Below are 16288 nucleotides of genomic sequence, written 5' to 3'. Positions count from 1 at the left end.
TCAGATCATAGAGTGGTCATCTCTCAACCTGATGGTTGCTGGTTCGATCCTCAGTCAATGAATAGATTTCAATACGTTTTTAGGATGTTTCAACGTTCATTCAGCATTGACACTATTCTTTTTAACAAGTACAAGCATTTTTCATGCGTGTGAGTTCCCTCACACATAGTATACAGTATTTATTCATTTTTTTAAATTCATTTTTCCCCACTGTGAGATGATTACATAATATGACAGGGATGTGCAAATGTAGTTTTTACAGGACATGTTTTGGAGTTGATAATACTTCTGCAGCTTATTTCGGACCTTGGTTAAAAATGTGTTTCTATTAGTACTTGTCATTGTTGAACAGCTGTCACCCAATTTATCTCTTTCAGGGAAGAAAGCTTGGGTGTGTGCCATGGACTCAAATCTCTCGTCAAGACACCCACCCCCCAAGGCTTGAGAGGCCACTTGGAATTTTAACATTTTATTATTGATGAGCACTCTCCAGCAAGTTATATAGTGTGTAATTAAGCCAACAAAAATATTATATTTTGTCTGAATATACAGGTATCAAATAAAATGAATGGAAATGTAATATGTTTAAAAGCGGCAAAATGCAAATGCTTTGTTTATGTGTTGGAGTTGTAAATATGCACATCCACATTTTAGGTGCAGCTCAAATTTAACAGCCATTACTTTAGAGGAACACTGTATTTATTCCCCCAAATTTTAATCATGTTTTCTTCTGATGCAGTGGTGAACTGCTCCCATATGAGACCTGTTATTCAATCATTACCCTGTTTATGTCCTACGAGTGACAGATTTCAACAGGCGCTAAACCAACTCAGGTAATACGGCCTTATAAATGGGCACCAATAAAAAGCATTTAATCGTGAGTGTCAACATGATTAATTGTGCACTAAAAATCCATGTGAGACCTCCCAGTCATTGGGGGCAGTGAAAAGGCATTTTGCGTCTCAGCATAACTGGCACCAAGACAAGCCGTTATGCGAGTCTATCCACGGAATGGGATGAATAGCAAATTAATAATTAGCCATGTAATTTCTCCTCAGGAATTACTGTGCCGCAAACTGGCTGGTGAATTTAATTATTAGCACCCTTTTTGTTTCCATGTCCCTCTCATTACTGTCAGGATTGATGTAACGTAAACTTCATTAAAAATTAAAGCGGGAGTCTTAATTATGAGGCCACACTGACTGAAGTTAGAATTAGCCAACTCAGTGATGTGCAAATGAGAGCATTATTTAAGAAACATGCTGGAAGTAGTTATGCTAATTTCAAGAGTTCACAGTAGCAGACCTTTTCACTTGCACTTGCATATTCATTAAACACACTATGCAAATTTAATGTAGCAGTCTTCGTAATGCCTTGTTAATTTATTCAGATTTATCGAGTACGACTTGTAAAAAGTACAAATTTAATTACACTATCTCCTTGGAAGGTAAGGGATATGGCCAAGGTTTTAAAATGTGTAAATCAGGAGTCTAGAGAAAAAGGGAATGAAAGGACACTGCTGTTAATAGCCAAGCTCACAAGACATGATGATTTACTTAAGATATGATTCAAGGCAAAACACCTAATGCGTACTTAGCCAGCCAAAAAAAGAGCTTATAAAGCTGTAAAATTAGGCGACTTAAAACATGGATATTTCTGCCATAATGTAACGCAGCCTAAACTTTCTGGCTATTGAGTACACTGCGACTTTAAAGAGCTCATGACACCAAAAAAAGTTTTGAAAAAACAATCAAATGAAAGTACTCACTTAAAAAAAACATTTTTGTCATACTGCTGTCATAGATGAATGAACAACTATGCAATAGGAGTGAAATGAAGTAGTCATTTTGACACGCCCCCAGTTACTTTTCTGAACTGACGCCATCTTGGTTGCTTCTCTGATAAGCTCCACTTCTCTGTGAATTTCTGTTGTTTGTTAAATACTGTATGTATATAATGTATTAGTATTATGGCTGCTCGTGTTGAAGGCTTTTGTTGGAACACTCGAGGAGATGGAGTAAGCTTGTTCACATTTCTAAAAGACCCCATTCGCCTTGTCAGATGCGTCGGTAAACTTTGTGGGACTAATGTTACTTCCCCATAGATGGAAATAAAAAGTCAAAAACCCACAAGACGTTCGACCACGGAAAAGCGCGCCAAGGTGGCCGTAAGTCAATCTATATTTCTTCTGCTAATATTCTCTATAGTAGCCAGCCTCTAGCTCATGGTGGCTAATGCGGTGCTAATTGCTAACTGGCTGTTCTGACACACTAACTAGACGGCTAATGTATCTGTTGTAGCATGTAACAATCAATCCAAAGGGTTGTCTTTTATTGCAGCACCACTAAAAATATGGGTTTTCATGCCAAATTGCTTGCTGAACAATAACTGTTGTCTATCGTCTTCAGCTTTGTGCAGTGTGCAAACAGCAAACCGATAGCTAGCTGCCAGTAATACATACTGTACTCCTCACAACATAATATTAGTGAATGCTATTATTGTTGTGAATCTGTCACTTTCTGGTCTTTTATTTTTGCAGTGTGCATAGAGCTGTCAGTGCCACTTACTGGCAGTCAAATAAACATACTTGGACATTTTTTGTGTGTGTTATATAATAGTTGTCACAACACAATATCAGTGAATGTTATTATTGTTGTGAATATGTCACTTTCTTGGCTTTGCTGTGAGTTCATGGACTGAATGTGTTTGAATCTGGTTCCTGGAACGTGTTCTGGTTGTGACGTCACAGCCAAGATGGAGACGGTTCAGAAAACTCTCTGGGGGGGGGGGAGTGGTCAAAATCTTGTCAAAATAACCACTTCATTTCACTCCTATTGCATGGTTGTTTATTTATCTATGATAGCGGTATGACAAAACCGTTTTATTCAATGAGTACTTATTGATTTTTTGGTGTCACAAGCACTTTAAATTGAACAAGCATTCATTCTCTAATGGGCATGATTGAATGGGCAATGGACATGATTGGTCTTTATAATTAGAGTTTGGTGAACACATTTGTGGACCGAAAGGAAGGAAATTGATGGAGATGAAACATTTTCAGAAGTTTTGGAAAAACTTGATTTGGGATCAACTTACCACAAAGACTTCATCCTGCAAGGTAAACTTTCCCATGTGTTGACAGGCAAGCAAGTCCATCCAAAACTTTGGTTGTACGTAGATCACTTACACCATAAGAACAAAAAAATGAACATGATTAGTTACATTGTTACTTGTTTTTCCAAAGACATCATTTTTTTTTATCACAATGCATGGTTTGTGCAATAATGAACATACTGGAACATCTGGAATACATGAGAATATCTATGTAAAGAATGAAAAACGTACAAAAACGCTGATACAAATGTGTAAGTTCTTTTTTTTTTAGAATAACTAAAATATAACAATAACCACAAATACATCTTTGATGGACACTCCGGGCAGCCACAGATACTGGAAAATTAGAAAGTAGTGAAACATGTTTTTGTGATTGTTTTTCAGTAATATTTTAAACTGGATATGGCAGCGTAAGTGTATAACCGCATAATACATTGCGATGAATATTGTGTTACATTACATTAAAGTGAAAAACTGGCGACAGCGTAGTTAAAATTATGGTTCCAGTGCAAAGTGACAAATAATAAAGCAACAAATATGCATGATTAGTGCATTAATTAAAAACCAAACAGAAAGACTTACTGCTCAAGGAGATGGCTGATAATTAATATGCACTTATAATTCAATATTGACACCCAAGGAAAGAAAAAGTCATAATTCAATACAGCGTTGAGACCCAGAGAAAGAAAACAGCCTACCAATTTATACAGCAATGCACATTCTTGGGGGGCAGATTCGGATCATGTTCCCAATAATACAAACAACATGATCTTTGTCTTAGCAGAGGGCGATAGGAAAGCTTGTGTACTGTGCAGCTAAATAATCTTGTTAGTTTGAAGTGGTGTGGTCAGTTGTCAGTGATTGCAAGTAAGCCCTCGGGGACAGCATTAAAAGGCTGAATGGGAGGAAAAACACCACTGCGAGAAGCTCAATTGCTGCGATGGTGGAAAAACAACCTGCAGACAAGCATTGAGGGCCACAGCTACAACCACAGCACCACAAACACACACACACACACACACACACAGCACTCTAGGAGATAATTACATTGACTGGTTGTCTGTTACTCTTGTCTGTTCATCCTCCCTTGGGATGTATGCTTGGCAGTGCGTGCGTGTGTCTGCAAACCATAATGGTCTACAGGACACTATTGAAATCACCCCTAACTGCGTCTCTTAATAAAAATTAAAAGGTCGAACACAGCCACCAAATAAATACAAACCGCAGTTTAAATACATTGTGCACCGTGAAGCTGTTCAGGGGTTATATTTATTTTTAAGAAGCCCCCACTTGTTGTTTTATTGCACTCTCCATATGTAGACAAGCACTCAGAAGCAGCAAATGTAAGTGCCTGGAAAGATTGCAGACGTACCATAAACACCTCTGAGTTGATTACATAAATATTGCATTACTCAATTATTTATGTGTTATTAATTAGAAAACATTTACTTAAAAAGGAAAATATTTGTAAGTACCCTGCCGGGCCCTCTGTTTAATACATTGAAGCACACTTCATTTGCATAAACATATATTATTATGTTTACGATTTAATTTGCATACTTAAATAGAATGCTTGGTCACATAGAATTATAGGTACAATGCAAGTATTAATGTTTTAAGATAAATATGTTTCAGTTAATTATTTAAGGAGAAAATAAAATGTATATTTACAAGTAAACACATTTTCTGCAAAGAATCTTTTTACATGTCCTATTAGATTTTCATGACTAAATGAGATAAATGGTCATTGCACACAGGCTTAATTAAGTGCATACATTTATATGGAATTATGAAGTAAAGGGAATTCATATATGTCCATATAGAGTATATGTTTATGTTAAATTGGCAGAATATATCAGAGTCAGGTGTCATTACATATAAGGTTGTGTGTTTTCCAGCACAGCGATTGTACAATAAAGCTATTAGAACTACCCCTGCTGTTTCCCACATTATTCTGACAAATGTAAAAATTAAAATGCGAGGACCCTATTCAGCTCTATTGAACCTCCAACTGGCAGATGACTTAATATACGTCCTTTATCATCTTCAGAGGAATCATTTCCATTTTTCCTCACTAAGAGTGACAGATGTGAACCATCCCATTGACCATAATTAATCTGTGTTTAGAATGAACGGGTGGCACAGTCGAGGCAGCATATAGCCCAGGGTCTGAGGGCCCGTGACACAGTTCTAGTTGTCTGACCCCGTGCTTCTCAGTGTAATTATCCCATTGCCATGAATAATGGGACAAGGGGGATCAGAGGGATGCTTTGATAGAGATGAGATTAGTTTAATCAAGTTCATTGCTTGGGCTAGGCCACCGAATCTCATCATCCCTCCTCTCAAATCACCAGACCTTCACCCCACCCACCGACGCTCCCTTTACACGTGCCACATTAGCCAGAAAAATTTATGACATCGTTAGGTTTAAGTGCCACCTCTGTTAGGACAATGCATACTTAAAAACAGAACCCTCCATGACAAGAGGATTCATGAAACATGGGGGCAAAAACCGAAATGCTGTTGAAATAGGCTAAAACAGAGAATGAAAGTAAGAGTAGTTTGGAAACTGAGGTCGACAATGGATTTCAACAGACGATCTTTGGCTTAGAAACCAAGCATTATACCAACTGAGCCATGCTATTTCTCTAGGTTTAGCAGAATCGGTAGAAACCTTGTCTCAAGTGAGCTGAAGCAAAACTGAAATGCTTTGTGCAAAAGGTGTGGTGCACTGTGGACTGGTACAACAAGGTACCATCATTGTTAAAGAAGTGCTGGCTTGAAGTTACATGGTTGCAACCACAAATCAAAGTTATCAAACTGAATTTACGGTCTTCTCAGTTTCACCATCGTCCCGAATTAGTCAACATGTGTCGGTGATTGGTTGACCTCCATCTGTAAGATAATCTTATACAATATGTAGAATGCATAAAGGAGATTTGAACCTGCTACCTTTGGGTTGCAAACCACACGCACTTAGCACCCAAGCCATGTCACTGCTGTAGAATCAGCAGAATGATTCGGCAATAGAAAATGTAAAATTATTTTTCACCAGCAGAGGGCACCATTTAAATTGCCTATTCATTTTCAACGGGAAAATTTTCACAGAAAATATGAAATTACTCTAAATGTGGGAATATTTTGAAAAGTATAAATTGGTAGACTTGTCCCGATTGACCTGAACATCTTGATGTTGGATTTGTTCAGAAATGGCGGAGTAGTTAGTGGACAAAAAATGAGACGGAATAAGAAGAAGTGGGAAGAAGAAGAAGGAAGAGGAGGAATAAATACATGAAACATTTTATATATATATACAATGTTATATATTTCAGCATTCACACAATTACGTCTTTATGATTTATCTATTTCTTAAGTGTCTGTGTTTGTGTACAGTGAGAGCTAATTTAACCAAAGTCAAATTCCTTGTTTGTGTAAGCATACTTGGCCAGTAAAGCTGATTCTGATATTTCTTGGACAATCACATTAAAAGTCATTCTAAGGAGAGAGAACTTGTGGTTTTTAACAGTTAAGGAACCTCCCATTAGAAAATCAAATAGGATTTTTCACTGTAATAAATCGTTACATGTGACGTTTAGTATTTAAAAGACAACAAATCATGTTTAACAAAAACAAGGTTACAGTACTCACAGATGTAGGCAAAAGTTCCTCTTGTCATCTGAAAAAGATTTTTAAAAAGTGTCAGTGAAGCGGCTCACATCAATGTCTCACCTCTCCTGGCTCTGACATCCACGCACATGCTCCTCGGAACAGATGTCACAGCAAGTTCTCCATGAGCTGCCATAGCCAAAAGTCTCGCCCTCTTTCTTCTTAATCTCCTATGCAAAATCATTTATTTAAGAAAATGTTCATTCCTGTTGCACAAAAGCCTTGAAATTGCCACAAAGGCATGGAGTAAAAATCATGCCAAAACCTCACAAACACACAAAACATGTTTTACACACGCCAGACGAGTCACAAACAAACAATGTGGATTGCAAATACAAAACATCGTTCACATACGAATGCATTTTGTTTTGCAAATATTCTACAGCAGGGGTCACCAACGTTTTTCCTTGTGAGAGCTACTTTTACAAAATGAAAATGGACATTGTAACATTTATTTTCAGAGCTTATTTTAAACCCAAACAAAGCGAATATGCTTGCTTTACCAGAACATTAACAAAATGCTGGTGTCCACAACTCACATTTTGTATTTCAGAATGCATTTCTTTCTACTGTTCTTTCATTCTTAACTGAAAACCTGAATGAAAAGCAGGCCTGCGGGCACCTCATGTTGTCGTGGGGGGCTACCTGGTGCCCACGGGCACCACGTTGGTGACCCCTGTTCTACAGCTACAAAAAACTGCCATGACGTTTGGCACAATAGACTTTTTGGCACTAATTTTCCACCTTGCAGATCCACACACAAACGGTAAAGTTAGAAATATATACACAGATTCAAGCTTCCGGGATCAATAACACCCAAGCGAACGTTTGTTAGACAGCAAATTATACCTCTTTTCCAACAGTGGTAACACAGACAATAAGGGACAACCTATGAGTTTTTTATTAAAAAAAAAATCAACACAACCAGGGGCATAATATAATACACATACATATAACAAACAGAAATTCATCTGTTGGAGTACGCATTGGACGACATTGCTCCTCCTCCTCCCAAGTTATTGGTTCAAAATAAAAGCATGCCTGTAAAATATTACGGTTACAAGACAAAAGCAATCCCGTAAGTCAATAGCCTCATTTTCTGTTGTTAAAGGTTTCAAAACATACGATAATGTCGCACATTTCTTATGAAACAAACAAAAAAGCTTTGTTTTACCTTTCCACACAAACACTGAACACATCATGGCCATTTATGCAAAAGAAACAAAACTACAGTGTTACACGATTGGTACCCAATGACTGCGCTTCGAAAAGCACAAACGATAAATAATTTTTTGGTGCTGTTAACTTGTGACGAAGTAAACAATAAGAAAGTGTCTAAGGGGCCATTCACACAAGACTATTTTAAAATGTTATTTTTAATAAAACAGATAAAAACAGAGTTTTAGCCATTGTTTACTCAACTGCACTGCTGCTTCTATGTTTCGTACATTGGAAACTGCATCCAGTCTTGGAATGTGCAAGTAAGACTTAATATACACCTCCAAAGGGTGTACAAAAGACAGTCTATCTGGAAGGACAAGCAATTGGAGCACAAAAATGGTTCTTTAAAAAGTGTCAGTGCCAACTACTGGCCTGATATGCATATTACATGGTTTATTTGATTTGGGCACGCTTAGCAAGTATTATAAAGGAACATCAAATGTTTACACATTCACAATTCAACACATCCGAAAAGGAACAGGAATCCGACCCCTTCTCTATATCTATTAATGATAATTCATTCAACATGAATGTGCAACATTTTGACAACTGAAATAGTGTAGAATACAGGAAATGATTCCAAAATAGAATTTTTACTGGGTCGTAGTTGTGGAAACATTCCCCCATGTCCCACTCTTAACTTTCTCCTGTAATGACAACATACGGCTCGACAGCTCTGTCGGCAGACAATACCTGCTCTTGCAGCACAAATTGCGAGTCATACATCAAAGAAGACATTGGATTAATTAAGCCTGAGGACTGAAATATTTCCCTCCTTGCTCATCAAGGTGTACCCTTGGTGTGGCTTTGGAGGAGGAGGGGGTAGGAGACTCCATGCTGGTGGTGAGGCGGTAGAGATTTTGGTATTGCGAGCATGTGTTTTGTACACTATGCTACTCAAGAGAACGCTGTTTTGATTCAAAATGGGGAATTACATTGGCTGTAATTTATACCAGAATGAGACAAGTTTTGTACCACCATACATAAGCCCTCTTTTCAGGCTGCTTATTGCTAGTATCCGCCTTTTTTCTGAGATTGTTATTCTGTGTGAACAGCACAGAGATGCTGTGTAAAAGGGAACAGCATAGGGCAGTGGTGTCCAAAGTGCGGCCCGAAGGCCATTTAGGGCCCGTGCCATTTTTTTATTGGCCCTCACCACATTCTAAAAATACAATTAAACTAGAATTCTTTTTAAACCAACAGCCAAAATGGGGGAAAAAGCATTCATTTGACAAGAATATGGGAAAAAAATGTGAGAATAAAGTCATAATATTAAGAGAAAATGAAGTTCAAATATTAAAGACTAATATATTAAAATATGTAATTTTTCGAAAAGTTCTGATGAGAAACGAACAAAACAATAAAAAAAAAATGCTATTTGAGTTGCAATTTTGGGTATACATTGGGTATAAATGTACAAGAAAGAAATATTTGTAAAAATAAATAAAAGGAAAAACAAGCAAAAAGAGGAAAAGAGAAAAAGTTAATACTAATAAAACACTTTGTCACCGATAACACAAAGCTGAGAGGCAGGCTGTTTTCTTTGATTGGCTGGCGACCAGTCCAGGGTGTACCACACCTCTTGCCCGTCAGCCCGGATAGACTCCAGCGACCCTAATGAGGACAATCGACATAGAAAGTGGTTGGTTTGGTTGGTCTTATTTCCTGTTATTTTGTGTATTATATTGGGTAATACAAGTGTAAAGGTGACTATAGGTGTGTTATTTCATGTCTAGAGGGCTGTAATAATATTAAAAAACAAATTTAGAAGGTCATAAACAGGTTTCCTATGCTCTAACTACAAACATTCCAATTCTAAATCCTACTTCACGGAAATTCGCTCATGACGGTCGGTCTGGAACATTACTGTAGTGAAATTATCTTTGAGCACATTTTGAGTATCATTTGTATATCTCACTGCTGGGCCAATGTCCTGGCTTGCGGTAATCCAAATAAGGTCACCCTAGAACAGCAGAAAGCCAACACAGGGTAATTAAGTTAAAACCAGAAACTCATTTCTCTTTCCCTGCTGTGTTGATGATTGTCACTCTCTAAAACCACAACATACCAATGTTTTTCTGTGGGTTCTGTGTGAAAAATACAAGCAAATAAATCCCATCTTATGTTATGTCTCTGAATTTGCACAATCTCTGTGTTAAAGAAGCACTAAATGTCATATTGTTTGAGGTGTAGTAATAGTTGGAAGGATTATTTTTAGATGTTTTGAACTGAATAGTTGATCAGAAGACAATGACTACGTTTACATGCAGTCAATATTCGGGTTAAGGTCAATATTCTGGTTTCTGAAACATTCAGAATAACCCGTTTACATGCCCGACATGGAAAAAAAAAAAGGGGTAATATTCGGGTTTTTAAAAAACGGAATATGAGGATATTCCGGTTTTTCAAAAGGGTTATTGGTGTTTACATGGCCGTGCGCAACCAGGTTATTGCTAATATTCCGGTGATGATAGGGTTATTTGAGTGCATGTAAATGTACTCAATGACGCCAATGGGTATACCACAGTCTTGTGATTTTCCTCGTTTTTTGTTTTTTTTTTGCTAACCCCTACCACGTATTTTTTTGTCTTGTATATACAATAACCTGACACGCATATGTTCTTACTATGCATTGGGTTCATTAGACCACAGCATCTCGTGCCTGACTGTAGAGGGTCACACGTTTGATAAATGGACTGTGTTGCTTCTAGCTCCAGGCTAGGATTGGACACCTCAAGAGGCAGACGACGACCTAACTGTGGTTCAAGCAAAGAAACAGAAGAAATGAGGGGGAGAGAGGGACAGAGAAAACGAGAGATGAATTTGGATTACCCAGGAGTTCCGTCTCCCCCGAGTCCCACATGCGAGAGACATTAGGAATCTAATGTGCTATTATTCTCCATCACCCCCCCAAAGCCTAAAACATCTGTCCTTGGGGTGTGTGGTAATAGACATGGGCTTTCGGACCCTTGGCTGAAACAAGATCGCAGCTTCTACAAGGGCCCTTCACGTCCTGCCGACATAATCCGCGAGTACTTCCACAAAATTGACATTGCCTAGAGAGTAAAGCAATCAACCGACACGGTGCAACATGGCATTTTTATTTCTGCTACAGAAGGGAAGAGCTGACCTTTAGGAGGTCTGGCAAAGAATTTAATTTGTTTCAACAACTTCGTAAAAAGGAATTTGGTTGCCATTTGAGTTTTTAGAGCGTGGTCGACAGATCAGATCAAAATCATATTTGCACTCGGAGAAGATTGTGATGGGGGTTGCCATTTGGTACTTTATTGTGTTCTATTTTCTGAGAAAGATATTTAAAATCCTAAATGTAAAATCATGAAGGGCTTAAACATAAAATCATGGAGTAATACTGTATAATTTCACTTAAAACTTAAGTACGTATATTCTTCCAGTTACCATCATATTGATGCAAAAACACCCTGGCGAGCCCCGTTGCACAACATATTCCTTCATTATAAAAAATAGAATTGTACGTCATTGGTTTTGTAAAGACTTTTAAAAATGTTCTATAAAGATCCCAACAGGCTTTGTGAACAACCAGGAAACAGACTAACACGGGTTTGGTCTGTTGGGATTTATTGACGATAGCAAACATTGAGAATCTTGTAAGGACCAAATGCTGGTAAATTCCGCTATGATGAGAGTTTGATCCTGACATAAACGAAAGGTCTGTTTTCACTGATCCCCGTCTGATCCACTGTATCACTCTGTTATGTTGCCCCACAGATCAAATATGTTCTGTTGAGGGGACATTTCACATTAAAACCACCAGCCTTCTTTATGGCATAAATCATATGAAATATACCATATGAATGAAATAATGCATTTTCTGTATCGTCACTGCATCTGAATAATTGTTTTCATGTGGCCATGGATACAATATTCATGATATTAATTTTTAACAAGAAAGATCAGTTAATGGAGGCCTACTACTTGATGTTGTATTTCTGCTAAGTGAATTAAATCTAGTCAAAGAGCACAGATATTTGTCTTAAAGGCGTTTGGGCCCCCTAGGTCTCATTATGAATGCGTCCCCTTAAATGAAAAGAATATATCTTGATCCATTAATTATTGATGAATGTGAAAAGACAAAAATACTACGAGCACTGATTAATTTAAGTGAAATAATATTTAATTGTTGCAAAAGACAGCATAACATGAAGTCTGCAGTGCCAATGTTCCAATAGATCCATCATGCAGTGGTCGATGAGACCACACAGACTGTTAAGACAGTACGTTTCTGAGCTAATGCGTCCATGCACGGTGTAGACTGAGCAGATGGTCAAACGTGAGCCTTTCACTCTGCAGTGTTTCTGTTGAGCAATTAAAAATTGTAGGCTGTTTTTCTCCTCCCTTCCCTCGACTGTACAGATTGGAAACATGGCAAGGGGTCAAATATCTGCAAGGGGAAAAGGAGTGGAACAACTGTTTCAGCGGGCTGCTTTGGCTTCAGCTGGTGTGCAAAAAGACGAGTTTCACCTGCATGAGGACGAGTAATCATCCAACACAAGAGTGAATAATTAGTGCAATAATTACCTGGCTCAAAATTAATCTGCAAGCTGCCCTCCCTTGCATTGCTGTCAAGAATAACAGGTGTTGGAAGTGCCTCGAAGGGACAGAGATTAAAGATAGTTTTATTATCCGGGTTTTCCTTCAGGCGTAACTGTTCTGTGTTTTATCCTGTCACCCACAGCGAGGGTCGTGCGGGGGCCCATTTTCCTCTGGCTTGGCAGTTTTGGGAGCTATAGGCATTTGACAGAGAGTGAGTGTTGTTTAATCTGGGAGTGTGAGGCGTCCTTGAGCTTCCCAGACACACATCGTGTCCACATAACCGCCAGCTACGTGGAGTTAGGTCACACTAAAACTCGTTACTAGCAGTCACATGCTTCTCGTGGTGCTGAAAAAATATGGACACAGTGAAAAGCAAACTTTAGTTTTTTTGTCCTGTTCTACTGTTTACAAATCAATATGATAATTAAAATAGTACTAATTTCTTTCGCATTCTTTGTAATCCAAAATGAACAATAGACTTGGGCGCTATTTTATTGGGTCTCCCTGGAAGCCTACTGGCTGTATATATATATATTCTGTTTTGACTAAAGCAATGAAGCAAATGAGCCTAGGGGTGTTTGTTCTTGTAAGAATTACTTAAGACTTGTCAAGATGCCACAAATCGTGGTTGGGTTCCCAGGCTCTGTCTGTTTGTTTTTTCCAGACTTCCTGTGTGTTTTTGAAATGACTGCAGCAGGTGGAACGGATCTTGACACACAAAGAGTTAAAATATTTGTTCTCAAGCCCAAGTGGTGTGGATTTTGTCCTAGCGCTTATAAATGATCATTGCTTTCAGTGTGAATGAGCGGCACGCTCTGACATTGTTGTAACACAAAAGGATGGCTGTACATGCAAAGCTATTTATTCCAGTTTCCATTTCGAAATGACTAGAATATGTCTATGCAAAATCAAGATGAATGTGCGGTTGAAACAGACAGTGGTTGATTATAGTAGCCACATGACATCCTGCACTTTATCTTTTACGGTGCCCAGTTGTCTTATAATGTTGCATCATTAGTTTCCTTGACAATGATTTAGCTTTACGCCTGCTACCTCACTGACCTGTGCTGTGTTTAAATGTAACCTTCTTTTAGTCCGAGCCATCATTTGTCACTTTTGAGCGGTCAAATACACACAAATTGGACACAATCTGCCATCTTTGCTGACAGCAAGACATAGAGGGTCTGCAAAAGAGCAGCAAGGAAATCAGGTGCATCTATTACATTTACATGGTCTGGGGAAGGTTAGCGAGTAGTTCCTCGAAGTTTACCACCTCTAATTTCTTTGGGGAGGACGGGACCTTGGTTCGGCTGCCAAGCCCGTGTTCCAGGTCAGGGACCCCTGAATGTTAAGTAAGACCCGCAGGAGCAGGTCAGCGGGCAGGACAAGGGACCGTACGAAAGCTTTTGCCTGGCTCATTCAATGGCAGCCAGCAATCCGTGCAGAAAGTAGTCATCCATCTTTGGCACAATGCTAATGAGCCATTGTGGAAGAGGTCTGTGGTTAAACGAGCTGTCCAGGTGGTGCTTGCCTGTGGCTAAAATGAATACCACCCTGTTTCTTTCTAAGGTGACATAACTGTTTGGTGCCCTCACAACAACTCATCCTGTTGAAAGCTTTATGATACATTAAGAGTTTCTTTTCACTAGGGATGGCATGTCTGATGGCGCTCAGGTCCAAAAAATGCTCAGGTCGTTTCTGTGTATGCTCAGACACTTGAAAAAGTAGGGGGAACATTGCCTATGGGGCAGTTTTATGAAGCAGCCCACAGAAACATAACCAGTAACAAGTGGATGAGCAATCATTTGAGGTGACCATGAAAAAAAAATCGGAGATATTTTGTTGATCTAAAAGCTGATTTACACTCCTGTGCCATGAAGCCAACGTAAACAACTGGCTCCGCTCCCTCCAAACCCTCCAATGGAGCTTGACGTGCACCTCTGTGAAATTCTAAGTTTGCGTCAATGGCGAGGTGGATTGCAGAGCTGTGATTGGTTGGCTTTTCTTCGTACATAATTCGTACTTCTAGCAAAGTGCTAAAATGTCCACCATAACAAAAGAAATGGATCAAGTTGAGGAGCAACTGAGCGAAAAAGTTTGCAAATATGAACACCTATGTCATACTCTAGAGTCCTGATAGTCACACAGAGTCTGATGCACTTTTTATTGCCAACCTTAACGCCAACAGTAGTGCTCAGTTCCAACACAGTCAGCTCGCACACACCTGTTCTCCACGCTCGCAAAGGCATAACGAATAACATTCACAGTAAGCCTTCACAAAGACCAGAATTCAGAACATCAATATTACAACACCAAAAGGTCATTACAGTATGTTAGTTTCATGTGGCTGATGCCCGTCGCCACTGTTTACTGCTACACTGTAAGCTAGCTTGTTAACTAAGTGTCTGTTTTTCTAGCTTTCTGTTTCTAGTTCAGGTTTTATCATGAATTGCAGATGTTTTTGTGGGCTATGCATTTTATAACATTGAAAGAGAAATCTGAATTTTAAAAAAGCACAGTATTAAAGAGATGTATATTTGTGCTTGATGCCCCTACCATTTTTTGTCATATAAAATGCTGCCTAGTTGCAATTTTTCAAGAACTACAACATTGGTCTTATCCCCAGCATATTCTTAATACTTGCCATATATGTGGTTTGAGCATTTGACTTATAGTAATGTGTGCCCCCAAGTCATATTAAAAGACAAAGTTTTGAGCTTCAATATTTTCAAAAATGTGTTTCAAAATTATTTTATCCGGACCCTAAGAATTATTTATAAATATGTATAGTTACATACGAATTATAACTGCTTATCTGTAAATGAGAAGTTAAAATGTGTGTGGAACAAAAAATGAATGCTAAAATGTATGCAATTTAGCATTATATACAATATTTGCTTCCACTTACCAGTACATACATAAACAGTACATTTCTCCTCTTCTGCTTGCATAAGTTCAAACATTTTACACACCAGAGGACAATACACATCGTGTCATTTGTCAGAACATACGCCATAAAAAGGTACAAATTTAAGAGAATATGCCATCATATTCTTGATCAATGTGTCTGATGTTATCTACTCTAATTGGGTTTCCAATGAAATGGCCAATTAAAAAGGGCTCCGTTGCTTTGTTAATAAAGCAATGACTCGAGGGAACATTTGGCTGCCAGTTAATTATGCAGCATTCTCAGACACCGTCTTTTGGCCAAATGTACAGTGAGACTATAAAGCTGTTATTGTGCTGAGGTTCCCATTTCATATTTGCATAACAGAAAGAGCGACCATGTGTTTTGTTGCTGCTGCCACATGCAAACTCTGAGTGTGTGGGAGTTGGGACATACATTAACAGTTCAGAATAGCTCAATGGATTTAGCTCTAAATAATTGACTTTCTTTTCCCCAAATGTAAGCATGTATATATTTGAACAGTTGATGCTGTAATCTATACAAAGTAATTTAGGCTCACTCTAAGTGAGCTTCTTAAGAAGCCAATGGGTATGACTTAAACATTTTAGTTAGTTACTAAACTACTGTTCAATAACCTTTTACGGCCAACTCAAACTCTGCTGCCTTCAGTTTGTCTTCTTTGTGGGATAAATGGTGTTTGAACAGCAGGGAGCGTTATCACTGTTAACCATATGTTTTTATGCAGAAGGTCACCAGTGGTGCCATGTATTAATATCAAAAGCATAGACAATTGACACTTCTGCAGGT

The sequence above is a fragment of the Dunckerocampus dactyliophorus genome, chromosome 5 (genome assembly GCF_027744805.1).
Source record: "Dunckerocampus dactyliophorus isolate RoL2022-P2 chromosome 5, RoL_Ddac_1.1, whole genome shotgun sequence".
NCBI classification, from domain to species: domain Eukaryota; kingdom Metazoa; phylum Chordata; class Actinopteri; order Syngnathiformes; family Syngnathidae; genus Dunckerocampus; species Dunckerocampus dactyliophorus.
Note: the sequence above shows the minus strand (reverse complement) of the source record.